This window comes from Electrophorus electricus, chromosome 1 (genome assembly GCF_041902795.1).
Source record: "Electrophorus electricus isolate QZ-2024a chromosome 1, ASM4190279v1, whole genome shotgun sequence".
NCBI lineage: Eukaryota > Metazoa > Chordata > Actinopteri > Gymnotiformes > Gymnotidae > Electrophorus > Electrophorus electricus.
Genome location: NC_137497.1, coordinates 25,019,074 through 25,031,296, shown reverse-complemented (window position 1 = coordinate 25,031,296; position 12,223 = coordinate 25,019,074). Strand labels below are relative to the sequence as shown.

The 12,223-nt window shown below is 39.8% G+C and overlaps 1 pseudogene; it reads left to right on the top strand.

Annotated features, from left to right (window-relative positions):
- Positions 1-225: 225 nt before the first annotated feature.
- Positions 226-3,420, top strand: LOC145659488 (stonustoxin subunit beta pseudogene; annotated as a pseudogene).
- Positions 3,421-12,223: the final 8,803 nt, after the last annotated feature.

Below are 12,223 nucleotides of genomic sequence, written 5' to 3'. Positions count from 1 at the left end.
GAGCGTGTTTATAGTGAATTGTAGTAGTGATGTAAGCCATCGCAATACATGTAAAGGTGTAATCAAATATCAGAATACATATAAATGTATTACGTAATGAAAACTGATGCACAGTTCAGTCCATATAAATCACTACAGTTCAAACTGTGTGATGGGTTCTGAAAAGGTGAATCCAGAATTGACAAATGTTTGTTAACAACTGTAGAAATCTGTAAAACAATCATGATGAATCTTGACAGTGAGTGTTCAGGTTCAGTGTTAGTGATGATGTACAATAACACTGCCCTCTAGTGGTGATGTGCAGTAACACTGCCCTCTAGTGGTGATGTGCAGTAATACTGCCCTCTAGTGGTGATGTACAGTAACACTGCCCTCTAGTGGTGATGTATAGTATTCCTGCCCTCTAGTGGTGATGTATAGTATTACTGCCCTCTAGTGGCGCTGTACCGTGATACTGCCGTCTAGTGGTGATGTACAGTAATACGGCCCTCTAGTTGTGATGTGCAGTAATAAGGCCCTCTAGTGGCGATGTACCGTAATACTGTCCTCTAGTGGTAATATGCAGTAACTGCTGTACTGCAGTATATCATAACTTCCAGCCCCAAAAACACCTTCATCCCTTTAATTGATAAATTTGAACTGAAATTCCAGTCTGATCTAAATAATTTTTGAACTTTCAATCTATGATTTAAATACTTTATACACACACACAGAGTGAGAGAAATACAGAGCACTAATAGCTTAGAGTATTAAAACGTTTCCTTGTCTGTTTTTGACACACACAGATAATACATTATATTGCCAAAAGTATTCGCTCACCATCCAAATCATTGAATGCAGGTGTTCCAATCTCTTCCATGGCCACAGGTGTATAAAGCCAAGCACCCAGGCATCCAGACTGCTTCTACTAACATTTGTGAAAGAATAGGTCACTCTTAGGAGCTCAGTGCATTCCAGCGTGGTAGCGTGATAGGATGCCACCTGTGCAACAAGTCCAGACCTTTCAGAGGAGAGACAGAGTCAGAGAACCCTATTTCTGTGTGTGGGTGTGAGTGTGTGTGAGAGAGAGAGACGGAACTGTATGTGTGTTTGAGAGAGAGAAAACAGATTTTTCAGAATATTTAAATGACTTATCCTAAGATATGATCTCGATCTCTCTCTCTCTCTCTCTCTCTCTCTCTCTCTCTCTCTCTTCTATTCAGTGAGCCTTACTGGCATGACCAAATGCAGTAACAGAACTGGCAGTATATAAACAGTATTACAATAAACATGAATGAACCTTTAATTAAGGAAATTAAGAATTCTGTTATTATAAAGAACTTGAAAAGAACTGAATTTGGTATTAAATAATAATATAAAGATGTGAAAAGAAAGGAAAATAAATAATAATAATAAGGATGGCAAAATATAAATAATTAGATAAATACATAAAGGTATTAAACTGGGAAGTATAGTGTGTGTGTGTGTGTGTGTGTGTGAGAGAGAGAGACAGCACTATTATCTGCGTGAGAGAGGGAGAGAGAGAGAGAGACAGAACTATTATCTGTGTGTGAGACAGAGAGAGAGACAGCACTATTATCTGTGAGAGAGAGAGAGACAGAATTATTATCTGTGTGTGAGACAGAGAGAGAGACAGAACTATTATCTGTGTGAGAGAGAGAGAGAGACAGAATTATTATCTGTGTGTGTGAGACAGAGAGACAGAACTATTATCTGTGTGAAAGAGAGAGAGACAGAACTATTATCTGTATGAGACAGAGAGAGACACAGAACTATTATCTGTGTGTGTGAGACAGAGAGAGAGAGAGACAGAACTATTATTTGTGCGTGAGACAGAGAGAGAGAGACAGAACTATTATCTGTGCATGAGACATAGAGAGAGACAGAACTATTATGTGTGAGACCGAGAGAGAGAGAGACAGAGAGAGAGAGAGAGAGAGAGACAGAACTATTATCTGTGTGTGAGACAGAGAGAGAGAGACAGAACTATTATCTGTGTGTTTGTGTGAGAGAGAGAAAGAGAGAGAGACAGAACTATTATCTGTGTGTTTGTGAAAGAGAGAGAGAACTATTATCTGTCAGAAAGAGAGAGAGACAGAACTATTATCTGTGTGTGAGAGAGACAGAGCTATTATCTGTGTGTGTTTGTGTGTGAGAGAGAGAGAGACAGAACTATTATCTTTGTGAGAAAGAGAGAGAGAACTATTGTCTGTGTGTGAGACAGAGAGAGAGAGAGAACTATTATCTGTGTGTGTGAGAGAGACAACTATTATCTGTGTGAGAGAGAGAGAGACAGAACTATTATGTGAGAAAGAGAGAGAGACAACTATTATCTGTGTGAGACAGAGAGAGAGAGAACTATTATCTGTGTGTGAGAGAGAGAGACAGAACTATTATCTGTGTGAGAGAGAGAGAGACAGAACTATTATCTATGTGTGAGGGAGAGAGAGACAGAACTATTATCTGTGCGAGTCAGAGAAAGCGACAGAACTATTATCTGTGTGTGTGAGAGAGAGAGAGAGAGAGAGAGAGAGAACTATTATCTGTGTGTGAGAGAGAGAAAGAGAGAGAGAGACAGAACTATTTTCTGTGTGAGACAGAGAGAGAGAGAGACAGAACTATTATCTGTGTGTGTGTGTGTGTGTGTGTGTGTGTGTGTGTGTGTGTGTGTTTCTTTAGGGTGGCGCACTCAGGGGAGATCAGAATCAAACCAGGACTAAGAAAATGTAAGAAGTAAATGTACACACACACACACACACACACACACACACTCACACACACACACACACACTCACACACACACTCACATACACACACACACACACACACACACACACACACACACACACACACACACACACACACACACAGTATTTGTGATCTCTCCTCTAATGTCTCTTCTTGTGTACAGATGTGTGTGATCTCACACTGGACCCAAACACAGCACACACACGTCTCTCTCTGTCTGAGGGGAACAGAAAGGTGATGCGTGTGAAGCAGCAGCAGTCGTATCCTGATCATCTAGAGAGATTTGATGTCTTTCCGCAGATTGTGTGTAGAGAGAGTCTGACTGGACGCTGTTACTGGGAGGTTGAGTAGAGTGGGGGAGGGGCTGTTATAGCAGTGACATATAAAGGAATCAGGAGGAAAGGAGACAGTGATGACTGTTTGTTTGGACGTAATGTAAAGTCCTGGAGTCTGTACTGCTATGACAACAGTTACTCTGTCTGGCACAATAATAAGAACACTGTCATCTCTGCCCCCTCCAGCTGCAACAGAGTAGGAGTGTATCTGGACTGGCCCGCCGGCACTCTGTCCTTCTACAGCGTCTCCTCTCACACCCACACACTCACACACTTACACACACTCCACTCCACATTCACTGAGCCCCTCTGCAGGATTTTGGGTTTGGGATTCTGACTCCTCAGTGTGTGTGTGTGAGGTAGAATAGCCTCCTGTGTCCTGGAGGAACACCTGAGTCTGCAGGCAAACACACAACTGGTGAACATCATAATACACACATGCCTGCTGAGTATAAAATACACACACACACACACACCTCTGTCACATACACACACACACTTTGCTCTTTCTCTCACACACACACACACGCACTTGTGGAATTTTGAACAAACAGCAAGTCAGACGTGATTAAGAGAGTAATTTAATAAAGAAAATAGGACACACAAAACACAGCTGTGTGAGAGCTAATGCTCTGAAGCAAAAGCTCTAAAGGGGTAGACTGACTCTACTCCTTATATCTAAACTTCAACCCCCTCCCCAGGGAGGGGTGCTCTGTGATCTTGTTTACGCATTCCCTGCTCCATTTGGTGATGAACATTCCTGCATATGCCAGAACACTTCAAAGGACAGACACCATTTGTATGACAACAAAAGCCTAATCCCTCTTTACGACCCCTGCAGGTCATAACACATGCAGGTCAAAAAGCAACATTCCAACAGTCGTTTGTTCACACAATATACAGAGACAGAGTATGCAGACTAAACCATTCATATAGGATTATATGATGGAAAGGATTAACATGATTATATATGAATCATTACATATGAATCACATGATAATACATGATCGAATAATATTTTCCATCACACACTCTACACCTTTCTTGCATGCAGTCTTGCACGCTTGCATGCTTTCACACACACACACAGACACACACACACACACAAAATACACCCCTATCTCTCACACACACTCCTCTACACACATAACTAGTGGACATCATAATACACACATTTCCTTACACACGCACACACACCTCTCTCTTTCTCTCTGCCACACACACACACACACACTTTGCTCTTTCTTTCACACACACAAACACACTATACACTATACACTCTCTTCACACATGCGCACACACACACACACACTACACCCTTGTGTGTGTGTCTCTTTCTCTCTCACACACACACAAAGACACACACGAACACACACACAAAACACCTTTCTCTCGCGCTCTCTCACACACACACACACACACACACACAAAATACCCTAAAATACACCTGTATCTTTCTCTCACACACATACAGACACACCTCTCTCACACTTTACTTCTTTCTCACACATGCACGCTACACACCTCTCTCTGTCATACACGCTATGCCACTCACTCACAAACACACAGTACATCTTTCTGTAACACACACATAATGACACACACACACACACACACACACTCACACACACTACAAGTCTCTTACGCAAATGTATGCACACACACACACACACACCACCTCTCTCTTGGCTCCTAATAGTCTGTGAACCCCAGTTAAAATAATTAAAAAGTGTAGCCATACAAATGATTTGTTAAACAGTAACAAACAGCAGCTGTAGTTTATAAATTATTTACATTCCATATATAAATTATCTGTAGTATTTTTGCAGCCAATAAACTAAAATGTTCAAACTATTTAATATACACGAATATCTATAAATGTCTACAGGTCATTTACAAACTGTCACGGTATGACCCCTCCCCTCAAACATCTCCCGTGTGTGTGTGTGTTCATCAGTGTGGCCACACTTTTCCTGTGTTCCACACCTGCTCCTTGTTGTTTCATTAGTATGCGTGTATATAAGTCTATGTGTCATGTTTTGTCAGTGCTTGGATATGTTAGCCTGCGAGCTATGTGGTGTCTGTATATGTACAAATAAATGTATGTTTCTGTTTAAAACGACTCGTCCCCACATTCTGCTAAGCCTCCTTGTAACAAAAAAAGACACACTTTCAAGTAAACTTATCATTTTAAGTTGTCTGTTAAGAAATGTATAATGCTCACTAGAAAACATATACTTCATGTCCATTACCATATATATATTTAGTAAACAGATACTTCATGTTTCTTACCATAAATATTTAGTAAACATACTTATTTCACAAAGCCACTCTGCCTGTTGTGGATAATTTTGACCTTGCCAAAAATTCCCGTTAGCAGATGTTTTAATTGCAAATATCTTTACATTTGTGATCTGGGCAAGTTCATTATCTGCACCATCTGGTTGAAAGATTTTAATGAGACTTTATATATCATACATATCTTCTATCTTAGATATATATATCTAATTTACCACAATCAACGCACTCCTTTCACATAACGGGATTTTGCAATACATAACCTTGGGTGTAGCCAAATGTTAGAGGATTCAAATAGGGATTATATTTAAATATATGGCTTTATTCCACATCTTTATTCCACACGTTTTGCAAATCTGAAACCACAGGGTTTGAACTACTGTACCATAATCATTTTATTGAGAAACAGTGTAAAGGTGGCAGTGGGGCTGATAGTAAATTCCATACCATGGGGGAGACCTTTAAGACTGGAGCATCCAGTGAGCCAAATGTCTAAAGCTAAAAGTGTAATAATAAAATAAAGGTTTTAGTAGACCACCACTCACAACAGCTTGCTGTAATTTTCCCAAAAGCATACAGGGAATTTTCCCATTTCAAATGAATGTCTTACACAGAACATCAAACTGTTTAAAATATATCAGAGTGGAAGTGACTGTAGAAGATAATTACATTTGCATACAGTTCATTTTAAGAATATTAATCTTCCTCTAAACAGATTGATTTAGGGATGACCATCTTCCAATATCTGCTTTTATTTTCTGGAGTACCAGACCAAACTTTTCTTTTTGTAATGACTTCTACCAGCCCACTAGTCTTACCACACCAGGCCCAGATCACCCTCTCCTGAGTACTGATAGGAAACACCTGTTTATCTCCATCTGCTTCCTGTAAAGCCTCCTGTTCTCCCAGTCCACTTTGTGAAGTATTGCCATCCCAGTGTGCATACTGAGCGTTTTCTTCCCGTTGTTTCTTCTGGTTAATGACCTCTGCGTCCTCCTTAGACTACGCCTCACTCCTAGCCCTTTGGCTCTCTCTGGACTTTGCCTACCCTGGAATGGATTGACTACTCCCTGCATTGAGATCTCCTGGTGACTGACGTAGACTCTATCAACTCCTCACACAGCCCCTACCCATATTGCGATCCTAAAAAAGTCTTTTGCGTTTGGATCCAAACTCACCTGTGTCCTGGCAATCCTGATACTTTTACAATATCCGGAAAAGAAGGAAAAGGATACCCAAGTATTGTATACCTTGCTTGGGTCACTAGAAGCAGCCTGCTTGAAAAAATGAGAGAGGACAATATTGTGTTAAGGAAAGGCCTTCTGATTTTGACCAATTTACAGTTTAGTAAAAGATTCAATAATTATAAGAAGCACAGGTACTGAATTAACTGGGTCAGTTACAAATAAAGTATCACCCAAATAAAGCATCAACTTATGAATTTATATTCACACTGTGATACCAGGAAAGAATGTGAGAGTGGAGATCCCTGTGAAGTTCCTCTGGAGAGCTTAAAGTAAACTGAAATATATCCATTAGTGTGTCCTGCTGCGTCAGGTTTAATATAAAGTACTTTAATCCACTTAAGTTTCACCAAATTCAAAAGTCTCCAGCACCTTAAACAAGTACCCCCACTACACACAATCAAATGCCTTTTCAGCATCAAAAGAGATCTCAGCCACAGGAATACTGGCATCAGATACCGCCCACATTATAGTAATAACATACCCAATATTATCAGAGGAATTTCTGTTTTGAATAAAACTGACCTGGTCCTTATGGATCAATGACACAATTACTCCATCTAATCTATCTGCCAAAATCTTGGACACTATTTTAGAATCAAGAGTTATTAAGGCGATTGGCCTACAATTACCAGGGTCTTTGTCTTTCTTTAATATTAAGGTAATTAGGGACTGAAACTCTGCTTTTCTAAATTAAAATCACACGTATAAATAGTTTGTCTTCATTTTTGAATTTTGAAAGATTCAGCTGGGAAATATTGTAACATTAGAAATGAAAAAAGATGAAGATGAAGGTTAGAACAGGGGAAGTTGGGTTGGTTCCTAATTTTCAGGATCAGTTTGCTTTGCGTATATCATGGTCACTGACAGGTTTTCTTTTGGTGGGTCTTACCAATCACAGGGCCCACATCACTGAGTGAAGTGTCTGTGTGACGCAGGTGTCTGGTGTGTGTGCTCACCATGGCTGGCACATCCCTGCCCTGCAGGTATCGGTCATGGTTAAGGTCAACAACCAGACTCAGTACCATTACAGCCAGGACTCGCCGGTGGTGTTTGTGGGTGGGCTGCCCCACTCTGGCACCACATTGCTGTGGGACATGCTCATGATATGTAACACTGTTAATGAGTGTGTGTGTGTACAGTTGGTTATGTGCTGTGAGTGATGTGTAACACTGTTACTGAATGTGTGTGTGTGTGTAGGGTTGGTCATGCGCTGTGAGTGATATGTAACACTGTCCATACAATCTCAGGTCTCTCCTGTTTCACACCTTGTTTGTGATGGATTTGATCTTGTTTTCTCAGCCATAATCTGAGAAACATTTATCACTTCTTTGGTTCTGCAATACAATAATTGAGTTTTAAATCAAAACTTTACATTTTTAAAGCAACATTACATATTTATTTAGTTTGTCCTCTAACATAAATCCACTGATCAATTTTTTTTTCTTTCAATGTGTTGTTTTTACTTGCTAAAAATTAAAAATAATAATTATTTCACATAGACACCCCCAAATTATCAAACACTTAAAACACCTCAAACATCATTAAGCAAAGTATTCATTTTGTGTCTGTTGTTACTGTAATGAATTGTGTTCAAACTGAGACTTAACATTTCCTTATTCAAAATATAAAAAATATCAAATCAGACTGTAATCGACAGTTTCAAGATAAACAGACCATAGATGTATGTAAAAGATTATATTTTGGTAACAATGTAACAGATATCAAAATACAGTAATAAATTTAAACAAAAAGTTCCATAAAACATGATTTCTTCTTGTATTTCAAAATAAACAGCATGACATCTTATATGCCAGAGATAAAAAAGACATGACAGGTCTTTACCCATAAGGCACTGCAAGGGAAGCGTTTGGATTTACAGAGGCACAGAGAATAAACACCTCATTAATATTCATGAGAAAAGTTTAAAACATGTTTGTAGTACTGACAGAGGAATGAAAAATAAATTTTGTAAAGACAAACATTAAGCAACTCCTGGCAGCCAATTCCATTTTGTACTGACAACATTTGTTTATCTACCCCTTCCAAGCTTTCATTAATTTTAATCACACTCATGTATGCAATCCTTCTATCAAATTTTCATCCCTCCATCATTACTCAGAAATGAATGCACTGATATTTTATATCTCCCTGAATTTTAAGGCTACAGCCACCAGGCTTGGCAGAGAGACACAACAGTGGACCTCAAGCACCAAACTGCATATTATACCAACAGCACTTGTCTGTTTACTCCTCCTCTCCTCTCCTTTCATTAATCCCTTTATCAAATGTCCATCTTATTACTCATAAAATAAATGTAGTTAAGTACATATCTGCACTTCATAAAGAAAATTATACTGATAGAAATACAACTCAGTGTTTACAATCTTTACTTTATAATTACTTAATGCCTGTTGATTCATCTTCCTTCAATATGTTTCTCAGCTCTAACTCTAGTGATCTTGTCATGAGCCAGATTACAGACACTGGTAACTAGCAGCTGCATTTAATAATAGCCAGCTGGTGAAACAATAAACACCACAGGGTCTGTCAACCTTGCTCAAAACCAAATGACATGAAGCAGACCTGTTTCCATAATACAACGCTTTGAAATGAATGCAGCATAATAGCACTGGGAAAACCAACCAAAACAACTGACCATAATCACCAAGACCACAAGGAGAAGTTTTGAAAATATAACCTGAACAATAAGGGAGACTCTTAAATAAAACATGTTGACAAATGGCAACTAAACTATTTAAACTATTCAAAAATACAGACAAAATTGCTGATTTTTTCATGAGCTGACAAAAGTATTTACATGTGCATTAAATTACATCACAGGATCTCACAGTAATACTTACATAAACATCTTTCCATTACTGTGCAGATGCTCTTATAGTGACTGATACATATTCATCAGTATGACAGCATGTGTCCTCTCTGAGGATCAAACCATGATTCTGGAGATGCTGTACCAGCTCTACCAGGTGAGTTCAGGAGTGCTAACGTCATACAACTCTGATCATGTATGACTGAACATACATTGATCTTTGACCCCTGAATGGTACAGAGAAAGGCAGTGTGGGTACATACGTGTATGTGTGTGTGTGTGTGTGTGTGTGTGTGTGTATACAAGAGAGCCAAATCATTTATCATCTCTCAGACTCTCCTGGTTATTATTGGGAGATCATCTCTGCTCTTCAACTGAGTGGTTTAGTCCATTCATATTAACTCCTCTGTTGTCATGGTTACTGTTCCATTCACTGTACTTCCTTTCTGGAGCTCCTGAATTGTTTTCCTCAGTTGCACAATCACCAGCACTGCTGCCACAAGCCCCGCCCCCGTCAGAGCCAGGAGCACTGTCAACACCGTCACTGTTGAGCTCTGATCTGGACATGGCTGGACTTCTGCAACAGACACACACACACACACACAAAGAAACAAAAATGGTCAGAAATTATGAACCACTATTTATACAGAGTTATAATTATATGTGTATGTATCAGAGTGAACATGACAGGATCGAGAGGGATTGTGGGATTAATTTACATATTAACACACAGCATAATTACTACAGTGAACAGTGGTATTGGGGGTAAAGTATTTGTAGATTTATTGAGGGTCGTATGTAAAGGGTTGAACATCAGGAGCAGACAAAACCAAACTAAAAAAAAAACATAAGCCACACTAGAATTAAAAATGATTATTTTAGTTGGTTACATTTATTTAGTGCCTTTCTCAAACTCAAGGACGCTTTGCAGGCAGACATCAGCTTTAACATTCAAATCACTCACAAACAGATGAGAAGCAGCAGCAAATTTACACACAGTGTTCTCTCTATCAGAAACCACAGACCCCTGGGGGACTGAACCAGGTGTAGGGGAAGGGGAGGAGGTTTAGACCAGGACAGAGTACCAACCATCACTGAACACACACACACACACACACACACACACACACACACACACACACACACACACACATCTATATTCATGCACAACTCACATTGATACAGGACAGTTTATAGTATCCAGTCATCCTAACCTCCATGTTTTTGGGAGGACCCCAGAGGAAATCTACACAGATTCAGGGAGAACACGGAAACTCCACCCAGAGAGGGACTCGGAGGCTGAGAGGCAAACATGCCAACCATCAAGCCCTGCTGCCCAAAACAACCAACTGTCCCAACTGAACACAAACAAAATTAAGCACAATAACCCTCCCTACTCCCAAAAAAAAAAAAAACAGAAGTAAAGAACTGAGCAAATAAAAAAGGTGTCAAACTCCAAACTTCCCAACTACGATCCACACAGGACTACTACAATACACTATACACAGAATAATATTTACAACAGTGAACACGACCAGAAAAAGGGGAAGCGATAAGTCAGAATGATTCAACAAGCAGAGGCCCAAAACCACAACAATCGGCAAACAACGCTCACTGAACAAACACAAGCAGCCACAGCAACAGTGGATATGAATCGCAGCCTGTTGCTTCTTCCCGGGCTTCCCCTTATGCGTGCGGTAGAATGAGGCAGCAGCCCAGGACAATTCCAGCACAGGACAGAAGACTTGATCAGGTGGAGAAGGAGCATCAATGAAGGGGAGGAGCCACAGGATGTAACATAAACGTAAACAAACACAAATAACCCTACCCATAACACAAACAGGGTTGTAACACCTTCAAATACCAACACTTCAATTTTCCTGACTCATCACTCAATAACTCATGATTGTTTTGGTATGAGTAAGCAGGTATCACACCAAGTGCCATAAAACATCAGTGGCTGGATCCAAGAGTGTCCATGTGAGAATCCACCACAAAGAGTCCAGTGAAAATCAATCGGGTCCACATGCTCTTATTGGGGATATGCTTAGATAAACAGGACCTCAACTAAGACCAAGACCTCAAACTATGACACTCAGTCCACGCTGTTTACACGATCCTAGCATTCATAGTCAAACTAATACTGAACCACTGATGTGCATGTAAACATAGTTACTGATAATATGCACAACCCCCTCCCCAACATAGTAATTCTAGGCGACATTAAAATCACAGTAACCACACTTACCTTCCACAGTAACTGTGTATGTCTGTATAATCTCTTCATGCTTAGTGTCTCTGATGCTGTAAACTCCACTATCAGATGGTGTGGTTCCTTGCAGCTCCACAGCAGAGATGAGCGACACTCTCCGAGTGTATTCAGGTTTACACTTCAGTGAGTGTCCAGCCACTGTGCAGATCTGTCCACTAGAGGGAGCAGCTGCACCTGTGCTGGTATAAATCACCTCCACTGACTCTGATATGAGCAAATCCAGCACCAGAGGTTCACCAAGCTTAATCTGAACTGAAGCATTACAGGCTGTGGGAAAAAAAACAATTAGAAACTTCAATGTAATATACAACTGATTTGACCATGTAACCTCAGAACTGCAAATCTGATATAAACATTTAGCTCCTTCTGTTTTTCCCCCACATATCTGATGTTTGTGAAGTTTACAATTCTATGTTCTACCTTATTTACTCCATATAAATAAAGTTCTGTCTACATTAATAATGGTTTAGTAACAATAACTGGGTAATCCATC